Source organism: Oreochromis aureus, linkage group 12 (genome assembly GCF_013358895.1).
Source record: "Oreochromis aureus strain Israel breed Guangdong linkage group 12, ZZ_aureus, whole genome shotgun sequence".
NCBI classification, from domain to species: domain Eukaryota; kingdom Metazoa; phylum Chordata; class Actinopteri; order Cichliformes; family Cichlidae; genus Oreochromis; species Oreochromis aureus.
Window position 1 is genome coordinate 13,191,759 of NC_052953.1, and position 14,764 is coordinate 13,206,522.

The 14,764-nt window shown below is 37.9% G+C and overlaps 1 long non-coding RNA gene across 1 annotated transcript; it reads right to left on the reverse strand.

Annotated features, from left to right (window-relative positions):
* Positions 1-3,132: 3,132 nt before the first annotated feature.
* Positions 3,133-7,332, reverse strand: LOC120443020. Its single transcript, XR_005615070.1, has 4 exons — positions 7,125-7,332; positions 5,288-5,398; positions 3,706-3,983; positions 3,133-3,184 (listed from the first exon to the last, which is right to left on the reverse strand). It is a non-coding gene; the product is annotated as an uncharacterized LOC120443020 (long non-coding RNA).
* Between the last annotated feature and the right edge of the window lie 7,432 nt (positions 7,333-14,764).

Consider the following 14,764-nt stretch of genomic DNA (forward strand, 5'->3'; position numbering starts at 1 on the left):
TATATAATTTTTCACTTAAAACTACCCTGTGGTTGAACTACATAAAGTAAAGCATGATGGGAGTTTGTTTTACAATGACAACTCTCTAAGCCACACTTACTTCCTGTGTCTGTACACAAATAGAGCACAACAGAAAAGTTCTAACAATTTGTTGTAAAAAAAAAAAAAAAAACAACAAAATAAAATAAAAATGCTCTGTTCAAATGGTCTCTCATGAGACATAAAGAAAACACAGAATTCAAATTAAAAACAACTAGCACTTACACCAAGGGTACCTTAAATTTATAGTCACACTGAACATGGCAAGTTTCCCTGTGTGAACACATGTAGAGAGCAAAGTTATTTTTCATTCGATATGATAGTTTATTCAGTAACACTATAGCATAATTTTAGTTCTTTCTTTCATTTCCAAAAATGGTGTCTGGCAGTGATGTCACCGAGGGGGCGTGGTTATTCAGGAAACTGTAGGAGGCTTTTGAAGAAATGCAAACCTTCAGGTTCTCAGAACTAATTTCACTTCCTATGGAGCATGAAACGAAATCACCCAATAATTTCCAATGTGTGTAAAATTGTGTTTTCTTTATTTCTATAGCATGTTGATTAAAATACTACACATGTGAAGCTGCAGCCTAAATCTGCAAGGAGACATTGATGACCAAAGTGTCAGATGGCAGCAGGAATAGCATGTGTGGAAACAGTAATTAACACTTGATATCTTGGTTTCTTTTTTTTTAATCATTCAAATATGATGTGTAAAAACAACTGTTGGTGCATGAGTGTTTAATGTTTACCAGACTTTAAAAGAGTTTTTTCTTTGTTGTTTTACAACAGAACATAGAAGCTTAGAAAGTATAAAAGCATATTTCCTAACTTCATAAGTACCAGTCCATTTATCATAGTGCTATTAAAAGGGAAAAAGCAAAATCTTTCACCTGCACAGTTCTGCTTACTGCTGCAATTGTCATTGGCCCATTGGGGCAACATGTAACACATGTCATCTTGACTTGTTTTCTTGAAACAATGGCAATCTAAAAACTTATGATTTGCCTGCAGTCAAAAATATATCAACCAAGTTTAAAACCTTAAAATTTTATCTAGTGGCTGAGATTCTGTAGAAAAAATTGCTGTTATCTTTGATGGAAATGATGGCATTTTTCAAAATAATGTCTGCAGAGACAAACATGCATTTTGGTGCTTTTATAGAGTTTGAAATATGGAAGAAATATAGTATCATCAGAATCCAACTATTTTTAGACATTGAATTTATAACACTGAATTTTTATCCTCCAAATTTCCCTGCAAAAATATTCACCTGCAAAAATTCACCTGCAAAAATTCAACTGCAAAATTCACCTGCAAAATTCACCTGCAAAAATTCACCATCAAATATTCACCTGAAAAAATTCACCTGCAAAATTCACCTGCAAAATTCACCTGCAAAAATTCACCGTCAAATATTCACCTGAAAAAAATTCACCTGCAAAAGATTCACCGTCAAATATTCACCAGCAAAAATTCACCTGCAAAATTAAGCCTGCAAAATTCAACTGCAAAAGTGATGAACTTAAATGACCCAAGCCAGAGCAATCAGCACTAGATCGAGTCGAGCGGCTCTCAGCCAATTAAATTACGCTGTTTGATCACATGACATCGTTAGCCAGCAGTGTGTCTCCTAGAAGATAGCTGTTTAGAGGTGAGGGATTAAGGCTGTATCCCAATTCAGGGTCTGCAGCCTTAAAGTACGCAGCCTCAACGGTCTTCAAGGGCCGCGTACTCAAAGACCGCTAAGGCCGGAAGTGCGAGGCTCGTGAAAAGGGACGGTCTAGCCTCCGTCGCGCTTCCCAGGTTGCCTAGCAACCATAACACCAACCGCTGGAAACGTTTCATACAGCTTTGTTTGACAGAAATGAAGGAGAACATATTTTGTTCGTGTGTTTGTTTCTACACCAGCTTTGTGTGATTTAATAAGTATCTGAGGCTGAGACCACAGGACTGTAAAACATGATTGTTGGCCTTCATATCTGTACTGAACAGTCATTTAAGATTAGCTAGTAAACAACAATTAGCCAATGTTGTTCATGAGACTAAAGTCAGTGTAAATATGATATGGCCAATATTATAGTTATTATATTAATCATTATAAGTTATTACAGCAGTGAGTTTGAACTCTCAAATCAAATAACTTCTATTGTCACATCACATGTGCAGGTACAGCACATGTGAGTGAAATTCATGTGAGTGAACTCTGTGTCAAATACTGAGCTTCAGTAAAGATTCAAGTTGCAGTTATTTATAAGTCCTATCACCTTAAATCTTCACTCAAAGACAAATATCTTTGACAGTGCATATATAGGTGTATTATATATAAGAGACAAATGTTGTTCATTTAATATGTTGGCATTACTAAATTTGGCTCAATGCTTACATATATGTGTAAAAAGAAAATGTACGAGCTGTGAAAACTGTTTCTAATAAACAAAGAGTAGACTGATATATTAAATATTCCTTTATTGGGTGAGAAAATCAGACCATGTCATAACTGCTTTAAGTCACACAGAATAGATATCAGAGCCTTAAACAGGCCGACTTCTGCTAAATGGGTCAAACTGGGCAGAAAGTATACAAACACATGACATCCTTATAGAATATGATGTAACACTATAGATCAACTTACCTCAGAATATATAAAGCATACAAACAATTACAACAATATGATGCAACAAACTACTAATCCAAAATACTCAAAGCTTCATAGAACTGAAACAAACATTTATCTTTAGCTCCGTTCTGCTGCTGATACATACTTTAGGTTTCTGAATATTAAACTTGTTGCTGCCTTTCATAGTGTGTAACTTGAAGGCCCTGAGTACTTTCTCCCACACTGAAAACACTGGGATGATAACATTATTTGAACATTACCTAATAAGACTGATTCAGGACAGACAATTAGTTATTTTAAATGTTTCTAGCAGTCCTTCACAAACAGGGAACAGTCTGTCTATTCTCTCCATCTGTCAGCTGCTGCTGGCTCTTCCTCCTCCTCTTCCTCACACACTGCTGAGTTTGTCCTGGTGGATCATCAGGGTGCAAAGCCTCACAGATGATGTGCAGCAGTGGGTCCCTCAGTCTGTCCTCACTCTGGACACTTGCAGTTGTCACACATGGAAATCAAATGTGTGATAAGCTGCAGGATTCAAACACAAGTGTAACTTGTAAATACATGTTCATACTTTTATTCCACAATCAGAGAGAAAGAAACAGAGAGAGAGTGCAGGACAGACAGACAGGTGACAGTCTCAGGTGTACACACTGCTACAAAACAGCACAAGAGAAGTAGGATTTAGTGTTTGTGTTATTACGAGTGCTAAACAAGAAGAGTTCCCAGATGGTCCAGTGGACACATGTGTGACTCCTGTGATTAAAGCATCTTTCTTTCAGCTTAACGAGTGAACCGTCAGCTCGTTCAAACACACGTTAAAAGTCCGTTTGGCTCCACACCACCGAACAGAGGCAGCAATATAACACAGCGAACATTAACAGTGCAGTGAATCCTGCTTGTGCCGTCATATTCAGGACTGCAAACCGAGCAGCATCACTGACTTTCAGCTTGTTGTGTTTGTGGATTTATGACTGACTTTAATTATCCATAAAATCATCACATTCTCTGTAAGAGAATCAATGAGTACTAAAAATGTGCACCTTTACCTGTGTGTTTTCTGGAACAGGAACAGGGTGATATCTGTGACACAACTCCCACAGCTGGTTGGGACTCGTGTTGTTTTTGTGTTCGCAGTGGATGGTTGTCCCATCCACTGCAAAATGTATTAAAATCATCCTCCAGTCGAGGAAGAAAGATGTAATGGCAGCAAAAGAGGTGTGCAGCATTTGAAATGTCAAGAAGGCCTTCTTCCTCAAGGTTGTGAAGAACATCGTAGTAAATGCATGCAACGGCCACCCAGAGGTCTCTCCACAGTCGCTCTATTCTGAAATAATATATATAAAAAAAAAATATTTAAATTAGGTATGGCCTTTCTTTGGTGTGTATGAGAAATTCCTGCTTGTTTCTAACCCTACATGAAATGTGTGCATGACAACAGTAATAATATATTATCAGGGCATGTAGGAAGGACCCAGGCATATCACTTAAAAGGTGCCAAAAGGGTTGTAATGATCAGTGGCAATACATGAGATGACAACCAGACCATTAACACAGAATGAACATTCAGGGAAGGAAGTAACAGACTGGAAAAGGTGTGTGAATAACTAAAAATAGGGCAGAGTCCTGAAGGCTCTTTGGGGTTTGTAGGACCTGTCCAATATTTTCTTCCTTGAGGGGTAAATGATGGAAATTGAAAGAAACAACAACAACAACAACAACACCTGACACATATGAGACAATATATCCTGCTGGATAGGGCACTGTTCTCTAAAGACATTTTACTATAAAACTTTTTCATAAAACTATTGTTACGTTCTTTGTCTAGGCGGTATCGAACGCAACAAGAAGTTGGCCCACCCACACACCACCCAAATAAGTACACAAACCACAATATCTTCTAAAAGTGCTAAGCAGCCATTTATTTTGCTTCAGCTGTGAGCAGTGCCAAAAATAACAAACAAAACTCCCTACTGGTCCCTATGCTGTCCTACACAAAATAAAAACCAACCAAAAGACAATCCACTTACCTAACTTTCTAACAAAAACAGGAGAAAACTTAAACAAAATGGCTTCTCACGCCTACTAGGCTGCTGCAGTGAAGGATATATACACAAGGTGAACAAAATGTACGATCGCTACTTGACAAGACTATTTACAAAACTAAGACACTAACACCAAACACACGAGTGGAACATGGTGGATACACAGACGGACCAGCCAGCACAAAGACAGAAGACGCGACTTAAATACACACAGAGAAACACAGGAGATTACACACAGGTGGGGAACACAGCTGGGAATAATCAACCAGACGAGACAGAGGTAAAACTGAACACACTCACATGAGACGCAGACCTTCACAATAAAACAGGAAATGAGAACACTACACCAAGACGAAGACCTGACACAGAGACAGAATGACACATGGACCCTGAACTAAACTAAACGTAAGATACAACCGAGAACAAAATCCTTAAACATGACATAAAACAAAACACTGACAACATTAAATCATAACATTATATCCTTTAAATGTTTATGTATTTTTAAATAATGGAAATAAAGCTGCAACACCTTCCATCTTATGTCAGAAACATTTGAGGTTGACAGTATTTTATGAGAACAAACCTCTGATTGTGCACACTCATTCCTGAAATGAAACTGCCTCTTCCTGTGCCACGAACAGTAAACATCAGCCATGCAACCTCCACATTTTCCCATCCGTGGTTGCAACGAATCCTGAAAACAAAGAAAAGTACCTCAAAACATTCGAAGCTTTAAACAAACTTAGATCTGATAATAAAGAACAACTTATGCCTTAATCAGAGTGTTTTTAAAAATGTAAAAGAATCCTTAAAATCTTTGATTGCTACTGCTCTAGAAGGCATAAAAAAAAAAAAAATTGTGTCATGAATGCACTTTCCAGCATGTGTCAGTATGAAGTTTAATTTAACACAGCTGTTAAAACATTTCTCAGGATTTACCGGGTTGGTAACAATTATTTAGATTTATTGAATTTATAGGAAATTACACAAGTGCCATCTTGTATCATTATGATCTGTGTAAAGAGACAAGTTTAAGAATATTTTTGCAAAAATACGTTAAAGTTGGAAGTAATTGGCGATGTTCCAATCTTGAAGATCAGCTGTGCCCATTTGTTGCACATTGTGGGAATGGAAAAGTTGAGGCCCTTGCAGGCTACCCACAATTTTCCCCAAACTGAGCGACCCAGCTAATTCAACACCTTTACCAAGCAGTGCTGTTATGTAATTGGATACAAGGGTGAGACAGTAATATTTTCCTCCTTGGTTGTAGCTCCCTGACATTACAAGGGTAATCATTTTATGATGTCGGGTTCAGTGTTACACCAGGATTTCAAATACAATATCATCATCAATAAGAATTAGTATTATCATTTCAGAATTGTAGGTAACCACTTTTAAATGCCATAGACTACTTATTTGTTTAATTTGATGTATTCTCTCTAGGAGAAAGCAGAGGGAATATCCCGTTTAACTTATGCTATCTGTTTAAGTTTAGATTTGTAAAGATATTGACCATATCCTTTTCTGAAAGTGTGGATATAATGGATGGGGTAAGGTACTGTCATGCCACAACTTTATAGTTGTTAAATTCTGGGTACAAGTATACATGCCCATCTTGTACATGTTTTTTAATATTATTATCATCATCATCATCATCATCACCATCCTACCCAATTACATGTTTCTTTTACTCAGGTTATGCTGTTTTAATGACTTTACAGTATAATTTACATTGTGTTCCTTCAATTTTCCCTAATTGTATGTTATATTAATCCCATATTTCCGTTTTAATATTTCTAATGTTTGCCTTGTTTTCTTCGCTGCCTGGTCTGCTTCTGTCTCGCCTGTATGGATGCATTTACACCTAAATTTCCCCAACAAATGATGTTTTAATTCACAACTACTCCAGTGAAACACGAGTCTCCCATCTTCCTGATACCGGTCTCGAGTTTTTGGTCACTAAAGCACACCAACTTCATACTGACGGACATATCACTGCCCTATTCCCGCCTTGTCTGACCGTGTTTTGTGGCTTTGGTTCACTTTACCTCACTCTTCCCCATTCTTGTCATTAAATCAGGCCGTTCTGCAACCATGGCAGCCATTCACTCTATGGCTTTATTCATGGTGTATTTTACCCCTTCACCAAATGCCGTTCTCGTTTCCCACATTATATTTGCAGTGTTCGTCTATCTATCAACATCTGTGGAGTATGGTTTTGTAGCGAGTATCCTATTTTGTAGAGCACAGCATGTAAAGGTTAGCTCGGTTAGCAGGATGGTAGCATGTAGCGCTTAGTGAGACACGCATCAGGCGAGTTGAGCAAAGACCCGTCTGTGTACTTTTATACGTGACCAACGGATTTAAATAAAATTAACGTTTCAAAAGACAAACTTGAAGATAAAACATAATATACTTACCGGAGAACCGCCAGGGTTTGCCGCTGCCATCTTGCCGCTCCTGAATTCAAAACTGCCTCTGCAGACAGGCAGGGGAGGCGCGGAAATTTTCTTTGAGTTAGTCAAACGTTTTCCTCAGTTCGAGTAGATGATAAAATAAAAGAAAAATGAATGGGATTTTAAGTAGGACTAGGCGTCCTGTAATGATCTCTATTTAGGAGAAAAACTTAATCCCTCACCTCTAAACAGCTATCTTCTAGGAGACACACTGCTGGCTAACGATGTCATGTGATCAAACAGCGTAATTTAATTGGCTGAGAGCCGCTCGACTCGATCTAGTGCTGATTGCTCTGGCTTGGGTCATTTAAGTTCATCACTTTTGCAGTTGAATTTTTGCAGGCGAATTTTTGCAGGTGAATTTTTTGCTGGTGAATATTTGACGGTGAATTTTTTGCAGGTGAATTTTTTTCAGGTGAATATTTGACGGTGAATTTTTTGCAGGTGAATTTTTGCAGGTGAATTTTTGCAGGTGAATTTTTTTCAGGTGAATATTTGATGGTGAATTTTTTGCAGGTGAATTTTTGCAGTTGAATTTTTTGCAGGTGAATTTTTGCAGGTGAATATTTTTGCAGGGAAATTTGGAGGATAAAAATTCAGTGTTATAAATTCAATGTCTAAAAATAGTTGGATTCTGATGATACTATATTTCTTCCATATTGAAAGATTGTTTCAGACATCTGCTGCACTAAAACACAAGACTGCCCCCTGGTGCTGCCTCCTTTCTCCTGTGCCCTTCACTCTTCCAGAGTGGATGGAAGAGCCTGAGTATAAATGCAGCACACCTGAGCAGGCTGGGCTTAGTGAACTATAAAGCAGCCCTGCCAGAGCTCCCTCCTCTCCTCCTAATCCTTTGTTTTTCTTTGTTTCATGCATACAATCACTCATTTCTTTGCCACTCATTTAGACAATGCACACACATTGCTGACTGCTGACAGTCACATCATTTATATATTCTTAAATTAAAGATTGTGATCAAATCAAAATAATAAATGCAGTCTATAATATATATGTTGCAGAAGAGTCCAAGTGACGAAGGAAACGAGCAAAGCTTTCTCCAAAGGACCAGCTCCTCCACCTTGGAGAAGCTGAAAGGCTTCACCTGCGGGGCTGAGCCCAGTGTCGTCAGCATCATCATCCGGGAAGAAACAAAGACAGACGATGCTGGTCAGGAAAATGGTGATTGGCCTCATGGTGCTACAGATCAACCCACTCATCTGAAATGATGCACTTGCGCTTTGGGATCTTTTAAACATCATTAGGCGCGTTGCTGCGCACCGTCAGTCTGTGACCGAGCGCAGAACAAGCGCTCACAAAGCAGCAGTTCGGGGATGACTTCAAACACATGGGTCCTCTGTCGGACTATAGGAAAACCCGGACATTTTCATCAATCTCAAAAATCCCCCCGGACAGAACGTGAAAAGTGGACATGTCCGGAGAAAAGAGGACGGTTGGTCACCCTAAGTTACTGTCCCTCCATTTAGAAAGTATCATCTGCAGTATTTAAACACAGCACTTCTTGTTTTTCCTTCCAGATTCATTCCTGTAGTGTCAGGTGGTTGTTTTAGGATGAAGCCAGCTCCATGTCCATCAGCAAGCTCTACCCATGGAGTACTGGTACACGAGAGCACTGATTAGACCTTCGAGTCAACATGAACAGAGATTTTACAAGCTTGAGACTAATTAACCTGGGAGACCAGCAGAGTCTGATTTGCATGTCTGGCTGAACACCTTTGTAAATCTGCCTGACTACCTGATACAACGACTTGAGTTCATGATCTGCGGATCCTTGCAGATTAATCTTGTGGAAGAATGAATAAATATTTTTGAGTTTATTTTGCATCATTCTGATTTGTTCTGTTTACAATCTTGTCATTAAAATCTGTGAACTTGTTGGACCATCTGCTTTGAGTCTTTTGGTAACAAAACATAACAAAATAATGTGAAATTGAACTCAGCTTTCCAAAAGTCTGGTTATTGACAGTTAATTTATCATTTAAAAAGGGGGCTAGTTACTTCTTCACACAGGGCCAGGCAGATTTGAATATCTTGTTACTCTTAACTAATTTTAAAACTGCATTTTGCATTTATTGAGGTTCTCTTTCTCTAATATTAGAATTTGTTTGATTTGAAACATGAGTGACACACGAGAAGAATAAAACACTATATATTTGTTTATATTTGTTCACAGCACTGTATATTTAATGTGCAGTATTGTCATGACCTCTTGTGTCTCGTCTTCTTGGTTTTGCCTTTCTATCTCTTAATGGAAACTGGTGAATTGAGGTGACCTGGGAAGGAATGCAGCAGAGCTGAACAGGTTGAGGTCAGGCTGGCTGTTCTTAAGCTATTTATTGTTTTTTTTCTACATGCATACACTTGATGTAGACTTGTCACTCATTTAGAAACTTCATACTGAGGTGCTATGAGTCAGATTATTGTTCAGTTTCTTCTCTTTGGTTAAAATACTGACATCTAAAGACAACGTGTGGTCTCTTTCTGTTTCACATGCTTGTTTAAAAACAACTGCCTGTGGTTTTCTTGAGTGTTTGGGTAGACTGAGTCATTTCCTGGCTGGTTTCGTACCAGTCTCTTTGCTCCCTTTTTCCGTCAACTGGGGATATAAAATGTATCAAACTTTAACAAAAAAGCCCAACAAATAATTACAAATGTGTATGAATATGTGTTCTGCTTCTTCTATAGCATGTGATTAAGATGCTACACATGTGCAGCATCTAAACCTAAATCGTGTTGCAACCTTCAACTGTTGGTTGCTCAGAATCATATTGACACTTCGAGGATGCACAATAACTTTGCATGCAACAACAGTTTTGGTAAAGTGGCTTTTAAAAATGTTTCCTGTTGTCTCTTGATGGTTATATTGTGGTAAAACTAAAAGGCTAAAAGAAAAGTAAAAATTATTTGGTCTGCCGAATAATTATTTTAGTTGTTGCTGAACTTTTACATAGCTAAAATTCAGAGTACTCTGATTTCAAGCTAGAACAAATGATGATTTTATAATCCTAATTTCCTAAATGAAAACTTAATACATGTCTCTAATAATATGGACAATAAATAAAGAATGTTTGATGAAGCTTCTAGTTTTCCTACTTTAAGATTTATGGTGGGCTGCTGCTCTTTGTGATACAAAGCATAGCAGTGATTACAAAAATGATGTATTTAATAACAAAATAGAGAGAAAGAAAAGAAGTAAGAACAAGGCAGCAGGACTCAGCGGGGTTTCTCTGGTGAAGTGACCAAAAGTTACAGAGAAAAAGACAAAATGTTCCAGGCCAGTACAAACCACATGTACCATACATGTCCTGTGTAGGCAATATTAGAAATTCAGTGATCACTGAATTTAGATAAACAGATAGATAGATCGATAGATTGATAGATATAGATATATATGACACAACAGTTTGTATAATTTTAACAATTATATGATTATCATTGATACGTCATTTAAAGTAATTCAGGATGTGTCCTATTTAAATACTGTATTGCTCAAGTATTAACTTTTCCTAAAAGCAAATATAAAATATCAACAGAAAATATGTAAATGCTTTATTTAAAAATAATTTTAACCTGGGGTATCAGGATTTTTTTTGTTTATTTCTTTTCATGATAGTGAAAGAAGGATCAGAGCATATGTAGAGCGTGTGGGGCGACGTTTGGAAGTAGTTGGAGTTGAAGTGTATCTTCGGTTTGATTAACTATAGAAAGTGGACTTGATTTGGATAACAGATATTCAGATATTGTATTTGATAAATCATGTAGTAGGTAGGATAAGAGGAGTGGTGGTGCAGGTTTCAGCTGAAGCCCATACATGCCCGGTAAGACAGAAACTTCCTTTTCGGCTCTTGTATCATCCAAGAGCTTCGTTGAAGCATTGAGAAACTGCAAACAAGAAGCCCGCATTGACCGCATCAAGCTGGTTAATAACAAAATTCTGGTTACATGAGAAGAAACTTATTATGTGATGAGACAACAGGGTTATGCTGTATGTTGTGTGCAGTGTTGGTCAAGTTACTTGAAAAAAGTAATCAGTTACTAATTACTGATTACTTCCCCCAAAAAGTAATCCCGTTACTTTACTCATTAATTATTTTCAAAAGTAATTAATTACTTAGTTACTTAGTTACTTTTTAAAAACACGATTTACAACCTGAATAGGTGATAAAGCGATAGATCTTTCAGCCCAATTCTACTTTTTCTGCATAATTCATCATACAAAATGTAATCAAATGGAAAAGTCTCTTTTTAAAACTTGTTTTATTAGTTTTAATCTTTTAACTTTATGCATCAAGCAAAAATTAAATTATATGCAACATTCTCTGACTGGAAGAAATTTGTTTAACATTTAAACCTATTTTCTGCACATTCCAGCACATAAAATAAAATATTTTTTTGTGTTTACACTCACTCTTTCAAATAGATGCAAGTAAAACACAACAGAAAATAAATAAAATCAAAGACTAGCAGTCCTGTTGCTCTATTTTCACCTGTAAAGCAGGACTGGGGTAGGCGGAGGTTTACCCTGGTGCAGGTGTGCTGCAGCGGTCAGTGGAAGAATCCGCGAGTTTCTCTGTGAATTTCACTCGGTGCTTGCTTGGAAGTTAAGGGGTTTTTTCACTGTAAAAAGAAGTTTTCTTCCCACGCACAACGGACACTAATGTTTTTGTCGCTTTTTATGGAATCAAACTCAAAATAAGGTCAGTACTTCCACGCTTTAAACGCTGCATGCTACACTCTGTCCCGCACTCGATATATTATGATCTGCACACAGCTGTTGTCATGAACGTTGCACTGGCTTATGTCACTGTCATGAGACGTTCTCGCAAAAAATCACGGTTTTAGTAACGCAGTAACGCAGCGTTGCTACGTGAAAGTAACTGTAATCTAATTACCGTTTTTGCAATAGTAATCCCTTACATTACTCGTTACTTGAAAAAAGTAATCAGATTACAGTAACGCGCCCATCTCTGGTTGTGTGTGGCTGATTGGATGAATGTTTGAGATTAAACTGGCTGATGATTTGTATTTTGTTACTAAGTTGAGCCCCCCCCCCCCCAAGATGAAGAACATGTGATTTAACAAGGCCTTTCCTTTCTTTTCTTTCGTTTCTTTTTTTCTTTTTATTTTGGTACTTTCATAATGCACTGAAAGTTTTGTTTGATAATCCCTATGGTTTGAGCAGATCTGCACGATTAGAACGAAAGCGCTATACGGCATGTCGTTGGGAAAACTGTTGCAAGTGAGCTTTTCCACATTAAAATGGGTTCTGGAGGAAGCCACTTATTCCTGTCTAAAAGGATTCAGCGAGGTAATCCAGTCTAAATTCTTTTTCTTTTTAATGTCGTCATTTTGCTGAGGGTGGAAACGAAATGCGACGATAAATTCCACTATCAGCAAAGAAAGAATGAATGAATGAATAATGAGTGAAAATAAAAAAAATGGGGAACTGACTGACTGGTTAAAGCCGACAAAAGCTGACAAGACTTGACTGACTTAACACCACTATGCGAAGTTAAACCCCACGTCGACGTGACAAAGGTGTGGATGTATCTCTGTGTGTGCCTCTTGTTGCAAGAGCAGGAGGAGACCGCAGGAGGAAACTTGGGTCACATGACTATGTCAACTATGTTTTTTGAATTTACCAAGGGTGTTATTCACCACCTTGTGTTGCTCACAGAGGTCACTGTGAGAAAGTGTGTATACACCTGCGCAGCGCTAACATTTCCATTACTTTTCTACAGCAGAGCGTTAATCATGTGATTTGATTATGTGGTTTACAGCAGGACACAACTTAATGTTTTTCTACCACATGGTTACTGAGTTTTTTGTGAAGAAAACTGTGGTTACAGGCCATATGTTGGTGATGAAATTACACTGTGTTGTTGAGAAAATGTTGAATATTACAGGGGAAAAAGTGAATACAGTGTGATACATACTGTGTTAAAACCAGTGTTATTTCTTTTTACAGCAGAGTGTTAACTTTATAGTCTTTTTACAGCACCTCTGGAATCTGGATGACCTAGGCCTGACCTAGGATATTACTGCAAATGTTTCTCTTTAAGAGTGCTTGTAAAGGATTCAGCACAGACAGACAAGTGACAATTGAACAGATGTGCAGTGGTTACTGAATAGTTGAATGGGTCTCATTATCTGACCACTATTGAGCTCATGGTGAGTGACAAACTTAAGGAAAGTCACTGATTACAATGTGGAATGACGTTGAGATGTTCAATGATTTTGGAGCAAATTATGGAAAAAAGTAGAGGTTTAATGAGTTTAGAATAAACCTGCAATGATACTTGTCTCTGTGATGCTGAATACTTTATTACTCTTATGAGCTGCAGTTGGTTGCAAATGTGAATTTGTTTTAACTTAAAGACTTTGTTTTCTAGGATACAGACTCCAGGTGGAGCTGGGAGTTAAACAAATCTTAACATTTAACTGCTGACTAATGTTTTGACACAGGGTTACAGGTTTGGAGTGGAGCTGCTCCAAGAGGGAAACCCTGGAGGTTTTTTTTTTTTTTTTAGGGAGAATGCGCAACATTCTTGTGCATGTCTCATTGTGTGGGAGTTGACACATGGCGAGAGCTGTGTGGCGAGAGGAGTGTCAATTTTTAGTTTTGCAGGTGTCGTGAGGTGCCATGACAAGAAGGAGTGACTGAGGGGATCGTCCACAAGATGGAAGCTGAGGCCAGGAGAGAGTCTTCAGGAGGATCAGAGATCATCTTCAGCACATCAGACATGGAACATGCGAAACTGAAGGATGAAGGGAGCGTGCCAAGCTCCAAAAGTGACAGCGCAGAGGGGGACCAGCGATGGAATTGTGGTTCTGCGTGGAGCACAGATGCTAGGAGACTGGGAAATAGCTGACACCACTTTTCCCAAGGATGAAGATCACCTAAAGTGTGTCACTTTGCCATGCAGATTTGATGCTCTGCAGAGAAGCCCCTCTGCGAGGGGTATGAGGGGCCGTACAAGCCAAAATTCATTCTTTCACTCTCACACACATACATTCTTCTTTCACACACCTATACTTTCACTCTCACATACATATACTTTCACTCTCACATACATATATTCTTCTGTCAGACACACGTATTGTCACTCTCACATACATATATTCTTCTTTCACATACATATACTTTCACTCTCACATAGTTTTATTTTAATTTTTATATTTAGATATTTTTATTCTCATGTTTACACATATTTAACACACACATTGCACTATTGTGCTCTCTTATACATGTATTTTAATGTACATATTTACAAATTCTCACTCTAACATGCATTTTCATTTATGCATTCCTACATTTTGCTCTCATTTACATGCATTCAATATGCAGTTAATCTCACAAATAATATATGTATATAAGAAGAGAATGCATACATGTCAGAAGAAAATATATGTATGCAAGAGAATAATGTATGTGAATGAAAGAGTATAGTGGAAACGGAAGGAGTTTAATGGAAACGGAAAGCTGGGTGTCTGTACCGTTGTGATTGGCTGAGAAGCACACGCGGGTCACTTTCAAGTGTCTGACAGCATTGAGGGGGGAGAAGAAACTCGAGTTCTTCAGCAAG